The sequence below is a fragment of the Lathamus discolor genome, chromosome 3 (genome assembly GCF_037157495.1).
Source record: "Lathamus discolor isolate bLatDis1 chromosome 3, bLatDis1.hap1, whole genome shotgun sequence".
NCBI classification, from domain to species: Eukaryota; Metazoa; Chordata; class Aves; order Psittaciformes; family Psittacidae; genus Lathamus; species Lathamus discolor.
Window position 1 is genome coordinate 104604559 of NC_088886.1, and position 15526 is coordinate 104620084.

Genomic DNA, 15526 nt, shown 5'->3' on the forward strand with positions numbered 1-15526 from the left:
GTTTGGTTGTCTTTGTCCTGTTACCCCCATGCATCTGTGTCCTATCTGTCCCATTCCCTGCCTCAGACTTCAAACATGATTTTGTGTGAAAGTTGTGGGTTTTTGTAAACTTAGAGCTGTTATCTGGGCATACTGCAATGTGTGCCAAAGGGCTTCTGTAGTGTGTGGAGAAGAAGTGGAAGGTTTGCATGGTGGTGATACCCAGGTAGACTCCACAACTCGTTAAAGTGGTAGAGTAGGTGTGCTGTATTCAATGCTGAAGCGCATGGGGGATTGCTCCTCCAAATGAATGCGCGCCTCAGCGTTGTTCTCCTTCGTATTTATCCTCTAAGCTATTACATATTCATGAGGTTATGCAACATGCCTATACATATTCATGACCTATCCCCACTTCGTATTATAATGAAGTAAAAGGTCCTTGCTTGGTTAGTGTCTCCTGGTGGTCATGGGCGAGGGTCTCAGGATGAAGTAAAAGAGTCTTCCTTGAACTTTTCATCTCTAGTCGTTGCCCATGTTCCCTGGTGATTTAGTCACTGTCCAAAACGCAAAGCTGATTTCAGCCGGTTTAGGGGTCCGGAGAGCAGGAACTGAGTTACTGTTCCTTCCTCTTATCAATAGCCTTGGTCTTCCCACCCTGTTCCGGCAAGCGCGACAAGTGTTGAGCACACATTTGTTGAGTAAGCAGTAACATTAAGTGAGTGGCTTAACCCTAACCCCCTGTACACCGGTTAACTCTTCGCATCAGTGGTTTGCAAAAATACCATTTTGGGGATGAGCTAGTCCCTTTGATGTGACTTTATCATCATTCCCCAGACTTCTCCCTCACACACCTTGTACCTTGCCTGTTATATGAGTCCAGAGGGTGGTGGGACCTGGAAGGTTTTGGGGGTGGGGTTCCCTGCAGAAGAGGGGTGCTCTGGAGGGACACCTAAGGGCAGGGTATTCCTTGGTGAGGGTCTGGCAGTGCCTCTGGGCCTCTCCGTCCTCAGGGATTTTATTTATTCATTTATTTTTGGTGTTTGGTTGTTTATGGTTTGGGGCGGATTTGGCCAGAACATCCAATTTACCTCGGGTACTGAGCTGACCAGTACCAAAACAGAGGGCAGGGTGCTGTTAGGACATGCTCTGTGGAAAGTCACTTTGGCATGGCAGAAACAGGAGATGAGAGAAAGGGTGAGTGGGCTTTGCTGAGGCAGCAAGGAGAGCAGATTTTTGGCAGGAAGCACTAGAGCAGGAGGAGGAAGGGTCATGGCAGGGGAAAGGTTGGTCTGTGCAGGGAGGAGGCTGTGGGAGTGATGGTGTATGGAGGGTGAATGAGAGCCTGAGGTGGCAGCCCTCCCTGAGCTCACAGCGGTCTGAGACCTGACTCTCGTTAGCAAAATTAATTTTGATGAAAATTAAAATTCTTCCCTTTTTTCACCAAACAAGGTGGATGTCCCGTGGAAGACATGTGGGATGGGTAGTTTACATGACCATGCATCATGCAACAGAAGGGATATTTTCCAAAGTCAGTGCCCAGGTTAAACACTTTTTTTCTAGAATACATTAACATGTACCAGAAGCTGTCTCTAGAATTGTAACGTAGTAACTTAAAACAGCAAGATGCATTGCAGACTGTGCACAGAACAAACAAACAAAAAATCATAAAATCACAGACTCATTTGGGTTGGAAGCGACCTTAAAGATCATTCAGTTCCAACCCCCCTGCCGTGGGCAGGGACACCTTCCACTAGACCAGGTTGTTCAAAGCCCCATCCAGCCTGGCCTTGGACACTTTTTTTGCTTCTAACTGCAAGCTGTCTTCTTTCAGATTGAATATATTTTTACATGTATAAAATGTATAATAGCATAATAAAAGAGCCCTAATTGATGTATAAATTAGTTAATGAAGAAAAACTGTGTAACAGCATTGTGATACATATAACTAATATATGCTTTAATTGCAAGTAGCTGCCAACTATTCTACTATAAAATTAGATGATGTAGCAATTTTTTTTGTATTTTTTTTTTGGTGGGGAGGAAATCTGTACCAAAAATCACTTATTTATCTTTGCACTTGATTTTAGCAAACACAGACCAACAATAAGGACTGAAATACAGATAAGAAACTACATATGCCTTACTGCTTTTTAATCATGTAGCAATTTCAATTGGCAATGGTCAGTATGTGTATCTTCTCATTTATAGTTCACTAAGCTCATCCTAGTAGGAATGGAGATTCCCAACAAGAAAGCAAGCCAAAATAAAGCTCAGAATTAGTGACAGTTCTGACATCAACTGTTTTTGAAATGACCTGACTGAGATGAACTAAATGTGCACTCTGGTAACAAAGGGATTGTATGTCATGTAGCTAATATGCTGAACAGTTGCTCCAATTTTTTGTCAACTTCTGTAGCTTTCTGTGTATCTGAGTTTCTGAAACATAATTCAAACTAAGAGTGTGCACAGATCTAGGAGATAGATCTGATGACTGAACTGGAGTGCTGCTGTTCTGGTATGCTTCTCACACTGCTAGCTAGCAAAAAACAATTGTTTAAACATGATCCCCTGGTGAGTAATTCTGTCTACTTGTTCATCTTTACAGTGTAACAACACGTGCAGCACCCATAGCTTTAGATCTGCTTTCATTACTTAGTGCATGTATGTTTTGAATATTTTTCTTCATATTAGGTGTTGGTGCACTGAAACCATCCCTCAAAAGCACGTGAAAGCTACTAGACTAATTTAAAGTTCAAAATCTGAAACTGGGTAGGCAATTGTGGGTTATTAAAATAAATATGGGAAGCAGCAACTGTGTCTCAGTAAATAAACTTTTTAAAACTTAAGAACTATAATCTATTGTTGTCTTGCATTGCTAAGGTTGTCTTCTGTCAATGAAAAGACTGGCTGTCATATACACAAAACTGACATGTTGGGTAGCATTTTACAGCAGACAATGCAGAAATCAGCTCAGTGGAGTGGAAACAAAATCACCTAGTCACCTTCCTTGAAAACACTTACCAGAGTTTTTCTTTACTTTTCTAAAACTTTTTCATTCCAGTAACTGAGGAATTTACATTGAACAGTTGTGTGCAATTAAGCTGTGGCACTACCCAATTAACCACCCAAGGTAGCACAGCTTAAAAAGATAGCTAAATGATACCTCTCAGCAGTAGTAAGCATTTGTAAACCAGGGGGCTGTGGCAATGTTTTTTTTGAGTGGTGAATCCATTTTATGTGCTTGCATGCTGTTTTAAGGGGTACAACTTTTCTTTGTGTTCACGTGTTCATTCTAATGATGAACATATTTGTGCCCAATTACTCTCCCCCTTCCCCTTTTCATGTGAGTGTGTTGTGTCACATCCTTTCCCTGCACCGGTGTGTCTTTGTTCCCTTTTTTTCTGCCTACTGCATATACATGTAAGATGTGGAGGATGTGATTTCAGTTTCTTTCCGCTGCCCATCTGAAATGGAGTGCATTGCTTCTGAAGCACCTTTCCAGTAGAGCAGCAAATGTTTTGGGTTGTTTGCCGTATACCTACCTTGACCCTAGGCTTCCTCTTGATTGTCTGCTGCTTGCAGTGGTTCTGCTTGGTCATCTGCTTTCCCCCAGTCTGTAACACTTTGTCCATAAGAAAAATGATACGTGTGCAAGCCATTCAGGTCTTGGATAAAGTGTGTGTAGAGCTCAGTCTTCACAACTGCCCCTTCAGGAATGTGACATGTCCAGTTTTGACCATTCAGTCTCAACTCTGGCAGCCCCAGAAAATTCTAGTTCAAATCTTTTGAGTCAGGCAAGGAGGCCACTGTCCTTTTTTGTCGTCGTGCAAGTGTGTTGTACTAAGCTTCCTTATGACTGTGATGAAGATCTCATAGTGACTGGAGTTACTGGGGGGTCCTGTCAGGTAAGTGACATTCTTCTTGCTAAAGCAGTCATCTATGGCTGTGGACTGCTGTTGGCAAATACTGCAAGTTTGGTTTTCTATGAGACTGAGCAGCATCAACTGGCTTTTGTCATTATTCCTGGAACCATTTGCAGGCTTCAGGGACGGTAGTGGCAGCATTCCAATGTTGGCACTTGAGCAAGTCCCTGCTATTACACTTTTTTGGTCATTCATCCTCACATTCAGCAGCAAAAGCATGAAGCAATATTCCCTCCCAGCACTGCAGTTTCTCTCGTGCAGCAGTATGGTGAGCAGCCCTTTCCTATTGCAGAAGGAGATCTTGCTGCAGAAACATAAAGGACATGCCATCCTTTCAGCTGGTGCATCCCTAGATAGCCAAAGGGAACAGCAGGTTACTGAGGCCTGTTTTTAATCTTTTCTAGCTTGTGGCTGGCACTGGAGCTTATACCTTGTCTTTCAAAGTCTCTGCAGTGGCATAGTGTTCCTTAATACTTAAACCCTGGATCCTTTCCCTTGACCTGGAAGAACATGGAACTGATTTTCTAGGAAAACCGTGGGCCTTCCTTCAGCTTCTATGAAGCATACAAGAATACATGCTTGTTTCCGTCTGAAGCTGAGTCCTTCTGAGTATCTCACACTATCTTATTCTATCCCTTGGATTTTGCTACATTTCATGCTGGAGCTGGTTCAGGTAGTAGGCACATGTTTAGTTTTGTACTATTTTGTGTCCAGTAACTTTAGTCTCAATTTTCAAGGAGCAAAACGCCTGCCTCTGTGAAGCATACTTTTCTGTGAGGGTTGCAAGTGCAATAGGGAAGGCTACAACTGCCTAAGAGATGTGGTTGTGAAGAGAATAAGTGATCTTGAGAAACTGGCTTACCGCTCATGTTCACTTCAGTTTTTCCTGGAAAACTGTTGCAACTTGTTTGCCTAGCAAAGTTTCAAGTTACTGGGCAAACTGACTTCTTTTGTGATCTTTCAGAAAGGTGTTTGTTGTGACAGATACGCAGATGACTTCCCACACAATCTTCAAGGCTTTCTTTAAATTGGAGGACATACTTCATGACTTAATACTGTTAAGAGTAGTGTACCTTAAAAAGTTAGTATAGTTTACATTAAAAAAAATGGAATTGCTATAAATACATTGGAGAAAATAATTTTGATCAGTTGATTTCTCTTCCCTTATCTCTCTTATTTACGGACATGATCTTAGAAGTGCTCTATTTCAGCTTTATAATTTTGCAGCCAGAGTCTATAAAAATACTTTGGAGCAAACATTATGGTTGGGTATCAGTTTGTTATACCTGAAATACTGACATTTTAGGGGTCAGTGCCAAAAAAGTTGATTTTTAGGTGGTTTGGGTCCTCTACCAGTTATGGTTCATTTTACCAACAAAAGGTCTTTCTTATGTATGTATGTGTGTGTGTGTGTTTGTTTGTTTGTTTGTTTATTTATTTATTCTAGTGAGCAATTGTAAAACACTGTGTGAGATACAATCCAGCAAATCTCATTAGCCCCAAATCTGCAGAATCCTCTTCTCAGCTTTTTGCAACCCTTTTGGAAGAACTCTAAACTCTTTCTCTTATTCTCTGTGATCTTCAAGTAATAAGGCATATTCTACACACAGCCCACCACCAAAAGCAGCCAGAAAACCCTAAAACAAACCCAAAAGCAAAAGAAAACCCCAAAACAAACACAAACGCCTAAACCCAAACTTGAAAACCTAAACTATATGTGGGACAGAATCAGAATATGATTGTGTCTAATGTGAATACTCTCTCTGCATTGATATGGACTTCAACTTAAGGTAGTAAATAAATACAATCCCTCATGATAAACAGCTGAGGATTAGGCTGTATGGTGGGAGTCGTGTAAAGTAAGGCAGAGGGCTTAGAGTCTTTTTGTGCATGTGTTCACCAGTTCCTCATTTTGACCTAGGTTTGAAGTAGAATAGCCCCCATCTTCCAGCATTTGGTGCCAAGATATTCTACTTCTGTGTAGTTGGAGATGAAGTCTTTTTTTGAAGTAGTCTTCCCATGTGCTCCTGAAGCTGTTTAGTTCATCATATTTGTGTTGTCTTTTGCATCAGATTTCTTGAGTTCCTGTGTTTTTGTCATTTGTTTGGGTTTTTTTTTAACTGAGTTATCTATGCAGAAAGCAATATAATTAGGTTAAATGAGAATGAAAGAAATCATTAGGAAACTACTTACTTCAGTCAGCTGTAGATTATAAGCACCACCCTTTCTAGTATTAGTCGAGAAAAGCAAGCATTCACTTTCTCATAATTTTATTGGCTAGTTAGGAGCTTTGCTTAATGCAAGAATTGCATAATAGTCAAATTTGAGTATCAGTTTTCAAAAGTATTCTGTTCTCATACCTACACTTTAATGAATTTCAGAAAGTATTATTTGATCTCACAGGTTGGCATGAAGTAAAAAGAAATTTATTATAAACTAAGATATGTTATAGTGAAAAATACATTAATTTTATTTGGCTTTATTTTGACATCTAACAGATGTAGTTTTAAAAACAATAATTGATGCAATACGTGTCATAGAAAGCAAGCAATAGGGAAAGAAAGCACTGAATAAAATGACATGATTAATTTGCTAAAACTCAGGAAACTACAAATTGCGTTTCTCAAGAGTGTCGTAACATGTCTTTAATTAGCTTGGAAAGAGCCATAGCACTGAGTCAGGCAGTCAGACTTCCTATGAGTTGTAACTGGTAAAATACTTATGATGATGATCATGTTTCCTTGCAAAAGCAAAATAAGCTGGGATTTTAAACTCGCTCCACTGTGTATGCAAAGCATTTATTTACAAATGCATTTAAGTATTGCGAGATGAAAACCTGTACTACATGCTTTTGGAAGGGGGGTCAATGTGATGTCAGCCATACAAAATCATTGTTCCCTCTTTCTGTCCATTTCAGGTGTTCTTGGATACCTGATCAGTCTCTTAAAAGAAACCAAAGTGTGAATCAGTATACTGTTATTTCTCATTAATGATCTCATTAACAAAGTACTTTCTTTAGCAAAATACTGCTTATCAAATCGCATCTGTAAATACAGATTGCAATCCTATGTGGTTTTGCCAACAATATTTTTATTGGTTTTTAACACAGTAAGCTTAAGTGCTGCTTTTAACTTTGAAACTGGAATTATTGTAAATGGAAAGGGAAGATGTACTGGTTTCTAGCTATGGGCTCAGGATGACAACCCTCTTAAAAATCTATTCCAGGGACTGAGCAGCCCATCTTTATTACTAAGTATTTCTTGTGTCACAATGTATCACATTCAGTTATACACTGGTCAGCAGTTAATTCTGCTTTTGCCCAGCAATCAAGTGTCATACTGTCACCTGTTTGTAGCTCAAACTTTGGGATGTTGGTGTCAGTTTTAAATCCACTAAGTCCTTCTCTTAGAACTGCTTTCTGCCATGAATACTCTATTTTGTCCCTCTTCATTGCATTCAGTGAGTAGTTTCCTTCATTAGTAAAATGAATTCAGAGGTACTTCATATCAGATCTTGTGAAAAGCCGTAACAACCACAGTCTGGAGGAATGGTGCACAATTCCAGCAGTCAACCAAATGCTGTTTTTTTGAAGTTCACAATATACTATATACAAAACCTGGTAAGTTTTGAGCATCTGTCAGACTAGACTAGAACCAGAGTGCCAAATTTTCTTTCCCTTTTGCTGATTTTTCTTCTCACATGTCACCATAAAACCGTTAGAGAAATCCAGAGGTTCATTTCAGCAGAAGCTTATCACTTGCTGGTTGTAACAGAAGATTGGCGCAGGCAGCAGGGAGGCAGGGACAAACAAGGGAATCTCTTGTTCGTGTAAGCATTCTTGAGACACTGTATTTGATATATATATATATAAAATCTGTACTTTATATACTGTATCTATCTATCTATATATATATATACATTGCTGATGTAGCAACAGAAAAGCTTTTTTGCTTGGAATGCTTTTGTTAGATATTTGCCTAAATACATTCTACTCAAACTTTCATTGGTTAGCTCTTTGTATATGAAATACACTTCAGCAGTCCAGGTGGTCTGTCTTACACAAAAGCATATATTGATTTTTAACCAAAAAGGCTACCGTAGCCTTTTGGGGGCAATAGATTCAATATGTCAACAGACTTGGAATGCAACTTCTTTTTTAGGCTTAGCTTTTTTTCTTTCCAGAGCTGAAAAACATCAGTGAGGTCAGCAGTGTGTCTTCCTTATTAAGGTGTGTGTAATAAACAGAAGTTGGGAGGATGAACAATATAGAAATTAATAACTAATCTTTCATTTTAGGATTGTTCTACACTGTTACCTCTTCTTGAATTGCTTGAATTTAGTTTTGTCTTTTTTTTTTTTTTCAGTAGTATAAATGCTAAGTATAAACTCTTCTTATAAGTACTGTATCTTATTTACTAGACTAGTTAAAATGCTGCTGTATCTGGAAGTATTTTACTGAGCTTCCAGATGAGGTTTATGATTGTTTTGCTATATCTAAACCAGGTGCTCGTAGCTTCTACTGACCTTTTGTCAATTACAGAGTAACTTCTAAATTATTTAAACTGTGGCAGTTTAAAATGACATATTAAAATGTGTTGATTTTTGATCACAGACTTTAAAAATGCACTTCTTAAATACATTAAAAGTGTAAAAAGTGTAACAGACATTGAAAACATATTTGTAGGTATGCATCCTATCTACTTAGAGCAATCTGCTGATATTATTAATGTATTAAAATTATATTTTCAAATCATTAGATATTTATCTGGAAGGCACTGGGGAGTAGGAAGGAGAGCACTCCTATAACCCTGATGTTTTTCTTGCATTTGCAGTCCATTAGTTAGAAGATGAGTTATTCACTTTTTTCAGTAGTGGAAGATTTATATCCTGCAGGTAATTGCTTGTATTTATGATTTTAAAGGCATTATAGAGTATTCACTTGAGGTAGTATTGTTTTATATTAAAGAATAAATAAATGTGGAGCTATACAGAAACTCCAGTGTGTGTACTATGAGGTACAACTAACATGGACACGTTAGTTTGAATGGAGAGTTCAGCAGAAGGCTCTTAGTTGTGTGATGGTATACTATCGACCCCCCTGAAAATCCGTACAATTTGTATCTTGAACAGTAAGCCTTTAGACCAAAAAGAGCTGAGAGGTGTGGGTTTGTTTTCTTTTTTCTTTATGAAAAGAGTTATAGGGAGGTGTAAACACAGGTCCTGTGTCTGTATTGTGGCTGTAAGCATCATTATAAATCTGCTAATTAGTAAGAAGATGAGAGTTAAAAGTAGTCTTATACCTTACAGGATTCAGTCTCAAAATAGGAAGGAAATAAAATGCAATGGTAGTAGTTACTAAGTCGGAGAGAGAACAAAGAAAGGACTTCTAAATAACTTCTGCATTTGTAGGGACAGATATAGTCAGTCATCCCTTTATTTTGTAAGATATAAGATAGCATAGCTGTATACTGCATTTAGAGTTTTAAAAAACATTAAAAATATGAAATCTGAGGAGAAAGAAAACAAACCATATTTTGAAGAGTGATTAAGGCTGGTGTAATTTCTGTTTGTGCTTTTGGAAATTCTTCTTCAAAGACAAAGTAAAAAATTATAAACAGTTGCTTTGGAATTAATACTGACAGTATGGGAAGGCATGTATTTCCTCTGGTTTGCTTTAATTTCTTTCCAGAGATAGTTATAGCATTTTTTTTTTTATTCCACCTTATTGTTTCTCCTTCATAGTAAGGTTTTGAAAAAGTTCTAATGTAGTATATTTTGTGTTTTGAGTCAGATTTTCCAAGAAGGTAGCCAAACCTGCATTATTTATGTCAGAAAGTTAAGGGTGGTTTTGGTTGGCACAAACAAAGTACTTAGAAATACTTGAGCTAGCACTTAGTGATCTAAAAGCCATGCAGTAGTCTGGGCAATGCCAGTGTTATGCAGTAGATATCCAGCACTGCGTGGTTCTTCATAGTGATCTGAGCAGCTTCTTAATTGTGGATTGAGTGAAAATTCATTTGACTTTGCAATGGAGCTCTATTATAATAGTATAAATAGTTGTGGGGCTCCTTCCCACTGGGGCTTACACAGAGGAATGTGTGTACAAAGAAAAGCAGGAAAATAGAAACAGTGGAAATTAACATCTTCTACAGTGTGGTGATAACTTCCCTTGTGCCTTCACCTCTGGAGGCATCTGAAAAACAGTATTTGGCCAATATACCTTTGGTCATCATCTGGCCTCCCTTTCTCTAAAGCAGACAAGTCTGAAGTCCTTAACAGTTCCTCATAAGGCATTCCTTTCAGCCCTTTCACCAACTTTGTTGACCTCCTCTGGATGTGTTCAGGGCCTCCACTCATTTCTTAAATTGTGGCGCCCAGAACTGTACCCAGTATTCAAGGTGGGGCCACACCAAGATTTGAATATGGTGGGATAAATGACCCTTTTGACTGGCTGGTTATGCTGTGTGTCATGCACTTCAGGTTGTGGTTTGCACCTTAGCATGATTCATGCACACATGAAGGGGGCAAGGGGGTAGAGAGTAAGAGAAAGTAAATAAAATCTTTTCCTGAAATGATTATCAACTGTTTTCTTGCTCAGAAACTTCTGGGCCTCTCAGCTGTATGCTATAAAAATCTAATACTAGTTTCCTGTCAAGACCATATTCTTAATGCTGGCAGCATTCTTCTTCCAACAAATACTCCTTGCAGAGATTCACTTCTGCCCTAGCTGTCTGTGCTGCACTGAGGGACTTTGTTATTCTTGATGAGGTGAAAGAAGACTAACTGGCACAAACACTGGCTTTATTGAAGCTTTAGGATTGCCTTTGGATACTGGGCTCCCTTGATGGCAGCCATTAACACCTTCCAATATGCTATCTTTAGGCTACTAATAATGATTGTAATCCCTTGTTGAACTTTACAGAACCTGTTTTACTTAAAATGTAATGGGAAATCACATGTGAACTGTAGATCAGAGTTTCTGCTGTCACTGTTGTCATTTGCTGTATCATTCTTTAGCTATATTAGGGGATTGCTTAGTATGAGGCGTGCATTTCAACACAATTTCATATACATATTTACATTATATATATAACAAATTGATGGATGGCCCAGTAGCACGTACTAGAGAGGCTGGAGTCTGGTCAAGAGTGTTTATTGCCAGTTGAGCCTGAATTTAGCACAGGAATAAGGAAATGTAGTCAGCAGAGTGATTAATTCTATCTGCTAATAATCCTCTGTCAGTTTCTCCATACACCCTCTTTGAGATGATGGATCTACAGTATCCACAGTATTTTACAGTGTTCATTAGCGTTACATGTGGAAATGGAAAAGGGTGCATGTATGTGAATGTGGTGTGAAAACCTTGTGAAGTGATGTGATTATATAACTAAGAATTACTTAATCATGCTGGTGAGAGTTAGTCGCATCATTCTCCATGGAATAAATAACTGTATTCTCAAAAGACATTAATTAAGTTTAAAGTACCAAGAAAATGACGGCAGTAGCATAATAATCTGCAATTATAATTTTTTTTTTAATTTTTTTAGATTTACTTAAAGCCTGGTTAACTAACCATAGAATTTATTTTTTTACTAACAGACAGCTGACTAAAACAGAGGGAGGTATCTCTAATGATAACTGGTTAGTTTAAAATCTTGCCCTTTGTAAGTTAAAACTATGGTTTCACTGAATTCGGTTGTTTCTTACTTAGGTGAGGTTAGGGGGGATAAGTCCTGTAAATATGACAGAGTTTAGGATGGATGTATTTGTTCAACTGAGTTTCAAAGGTTGAAATACTTTAGTATTCTAGGAAGGAGAAGGACATTAAGAAATTATTATAATTTTACAAGATGTGACTTGGGTAGATTTGTATTAAAGTAGCAGCTTTGCATAAATGCAGTAAAAATACTAGAGGTTTAGGGCTCTCATTTTCAGAAGGTTACTCAACAAAGCTCTTAAGTTATTTCAAAATGGTAGCTTGTTGAAGATAAGAATGCCATACCTAGCTTAATAGGTTTGGATGGGAGGTGTACTAAAATATGATTAATGACATACTTGCATTTCCTTTTGTCTGTTTTTTTTTTTTTTTTTTTGGAATTTTCAGGCTGATTCAGAAAAATCTACAGAGAGAAATGAATGGGGAAAAATAATTGTGCTAAAAATCATAAGTGGAACGATCGGAAAAAAATGAGAAAGTGGGCTAATTGGACTGTTACTTCATCAGGAAGAAAATACCAGGCAAAGAAAAGAAGAAAATAATTTGGGTTTGGTCCAAGTGTAGAAAGCATACAAAGCAAAACTGCAGGATAGGAAACACATTTTTTACTTCAAGAGAAATATGATACAGTTTGGGGTAGATGAAGTGTGGCTACATAAAAAAAAAAAGCAGAGTAGGGTCTTGAAAACACCAAGACAAGGTATTGTAAAAGTAAGTTTTTGGAGGACAGGTGGCAAAATGTCTGCCCTAGGTCTCATATTGCTGCTGAGCCAAAAAGTGACTGGATACTTTTGTGGCTTCTGTGTGATGTCTCTTCAGCAGCACAGGAGGGCAGTATGTTAAGCTGAACTGCAACTTTAATTACATTATAGAAGTGGCAGGAGGTCAATAATATTTGTAATATGAGCATTTGTGACAAATCAATTGTATAATGAAAGTGATTATAACATCATTAGAAGTCTGATAACCCAATAACTTTGTGGTAATTACTTCTCAGTTACAGGGAATAATTTACCATAGGAGATGCTGCAATATCAGATACAAATGATAATAGTTGTAGTCATACATAAGGCATATGTGCCATTTAATAGCAAGTGTGAATCTCATAATTTGTTTGAACATTGTAGATTCTTGACAAGCAAGAGTTGGGTTTGGAAAGGTAGTTAGTTACACACAGTCTTTGGGTCCCTAAACTTGAGAAATACCACTTCAAACCTTAAATAGGATGGTGATAGGGGTTGTTTTGATATTTGGTTTTGTTTGCATGCTCACTAGGCCCAAGGCAAGAGGAGGCTCTAAACAAGTGGTGGATGGCAGAAGCTGAGAATGAGAGTCCACTTTTTGATAACAGTTAGCAAAGGCAGTGGTTTATATCCCACATGAAATTGTACCACACTTCTGAAAATTAATTTATACTCCTAATTAACTTCTAAGACACTGCCCCTGCCTCCATGCCTATTTATTTAACCTATATAGAGGATTAAACTAATTGCTGGAAACTGTGCTTGTGAAGCAAATAGTAGGTTGTGCTCTAAGACTATTCTGATAATATGATTTATTATACATGAAACTATCCTGTTTGAAGAAAGGATGGTCATTCCCTTTCAGAAAAGTTCTTCTGCCAGACTATTGACTAACAAGCAAAAAATAATTTTTAGTTCTATATATTTAGTACTTCCTCTGCTAACAAGTTTTTCCTATCCTGTATATCACATGACATGAATGAAACGTAAAAAAAAATAGGTATGATGCTGAAAACAAGGTATGTGAAGAACAACTTGCTTGTGTTATTCGTGAACCTGGTGAAGGAAATTGGTGTGCATTCACATGGCTTCTTATTCAGTTACGCATAGGTTGTGTTTTTGCTTGGTAGTTGTTAGTTTTGTAGATGATTGTTTTGTAGATGCTTAAAATGCTGACTCTTCAAGCTAGATATTTTAAAGAAAAGTATCATAACAAGGGAGAAGGAATAATATTGGAATGACAGTAGTAGCTTGGGAATTAAGTAACAGAATTTTGACTTATGGGAGTTTTTAGTTATCTTCAACTGATTTTATGTTGTATATTTTTGTAAATAAAATTTCCATCCCCCTGGAACATACCTGTTGAAGAGAATGAGTTGCTGGTTGTCACTGATTCTAGCACATCGATTGGAGTGTCACGACACAGGGGTGTTACATTTCATTCCTCACTAAGGTGAGGAATTCTGGTTCATAAAAAAATAAAATAGAAATAATAAAATCTCCATGGCAATGTGTTAATCCTTTTGTGTAAACAGCATGCTTTCTCCTTTCATATTCGTTACTGTGAGGAAGACATCCTTTTCTGTATGCGCGTATGTGCATTTAGACGAGTGCACACATATACAGTAACCATTTAAAATTAAATGTGTTAAAGAGCTGAAGTTGATTTTCTGTAAGAAGACAAAATACAGAAAACACCCAAGACCTAAATTTGACAGAGTTCACGCTGGTGCCCTGTGATGCACTAATTCAAAAAGAATCCTCTTTGCATTCTGCGTGCCAAAGCATTTGGTGCTGTTAAAGTGCGTGTTATGCTGGATTCCCCTGGTATTTGTCCTTGTGCATCCATGGCACACCCTGTTTCTTGCTTGCTGTTTTCCTGGTCTCATCTTTATATTTTACTAGTCATTTCTTCCCATCAGGTGGCTAATTGTGAAAAACTAATTATTAAAAGCCTGTAGAGCCTGCAGGAACCCATTAAAAACTCTGCTCTCCTGATGATGATTTTCTGCTTCGACTTTCAACCGAGATATGTCAGTTAATCAGCTTTTAATCTGATTTCACATGACATATATTGACTTTGTTTCATTCGAGGTTTTCAGTCAACAACTCAGGAAGTAACAGGTCTAATTTATCCACAAAAAATTCTGACTACATCAAACAATTTTCTTTTTAATACAAACTTTTAATCTTATCACGTTAGTTGAGATGCGTTTTCTGTAAACATATCCTAGTTGGCATTAATTAGATTAGCATCCTTTAATTATTTGTTTATGAATATATAACTGGATTGTAGTTTATTTGTGTAAATTATTATAGACTGGAGAAATATTAAAAAAGGTGAGGTTTCTGGAAATAAGTCCATTTTACTCTGTTTTCAAAGTGAATCAGATTTGGGGTATGTTTGGTGGGTTTTTTTTTTTTTTTTTTTAGCATCTTTTGTCACGGGATCAAATGTCCTGATGTTGAAGGGTGCTAGTGCTGTTGCACTTGAAAGGAAGGATTTAGTTTTAACTGGGATTGGTGAGAGGCAGGAATGTGAGGTTTGTTTGGATTTTATTTTATTTATTTTATTTTTGGTGTATGCCCTTGGTAAACAGTGTAAAATTAGTCTCTTGCTACCTCAGTAAATATTTTTGTTATTTTTACAGGTGGTGGAGATGTGTTCACAGGAGTTGAAAGCCACTGTCAGAACTCCCAGCACCTAAGCTGAGGTAAGAGGCTTTCTTTCCATCTGTTTTGTTATTCTAGATGTGAAATGTTTGTTTAGTCAAAAATTAATGTGTGATTTCCTTATGGTAGTACTAAACTGAGAGATGTTTTCTTTTTTCCAAGTTCTGTGACCGGAGGTTTGAAACAGATAAACTGCATTCCTCAATATTTATCCTTGTCTATAGCACTGAATAAATTAAAATAAGAACTTGCAAATAGCCTCTGGTTATCCAAAATTTGTCATGTCTCTTGTCATGTGACCCTTGCCTCCTCCCTTGTAAGGAAGAAATTGTTTTATGTACATCTCTGGTATAACAATTTTTTACATTTATCAGTGTGTTGAGGCTGTATTGAGGTTTTTATTAGAGTAACCACTACTTGGATCAGAAAGTAATTAGAGAATCACAGAGAAAAGTGATTGACTACTTAAAGCAGCAAGCAGATTTTGAAGG

General features: G+C 37.6%; 1 long non-coding RNA gene across 2 annotated transcripts in view; it reads left to right on the top strand.

Annotated features, from left to right (window-relative positions):
- Window positions 1-15526, top strand: part of LOC136010161 (uncharacterized) — a 203314-nt gene that overhangs the window by 55571 nt on the left and 132217 nt on the right. For both annotated transcript variants that reach the window (XR_010610773.1, XR_010610774.1), the window contains exon 2: window positions 15014-15076. This is a non-coding gene — a long non-coding RNA (uncharacterized LOC136010161). The remainder of the gene's footprint in view (window positions 1-15013; window positions 15077-15526) is intronic.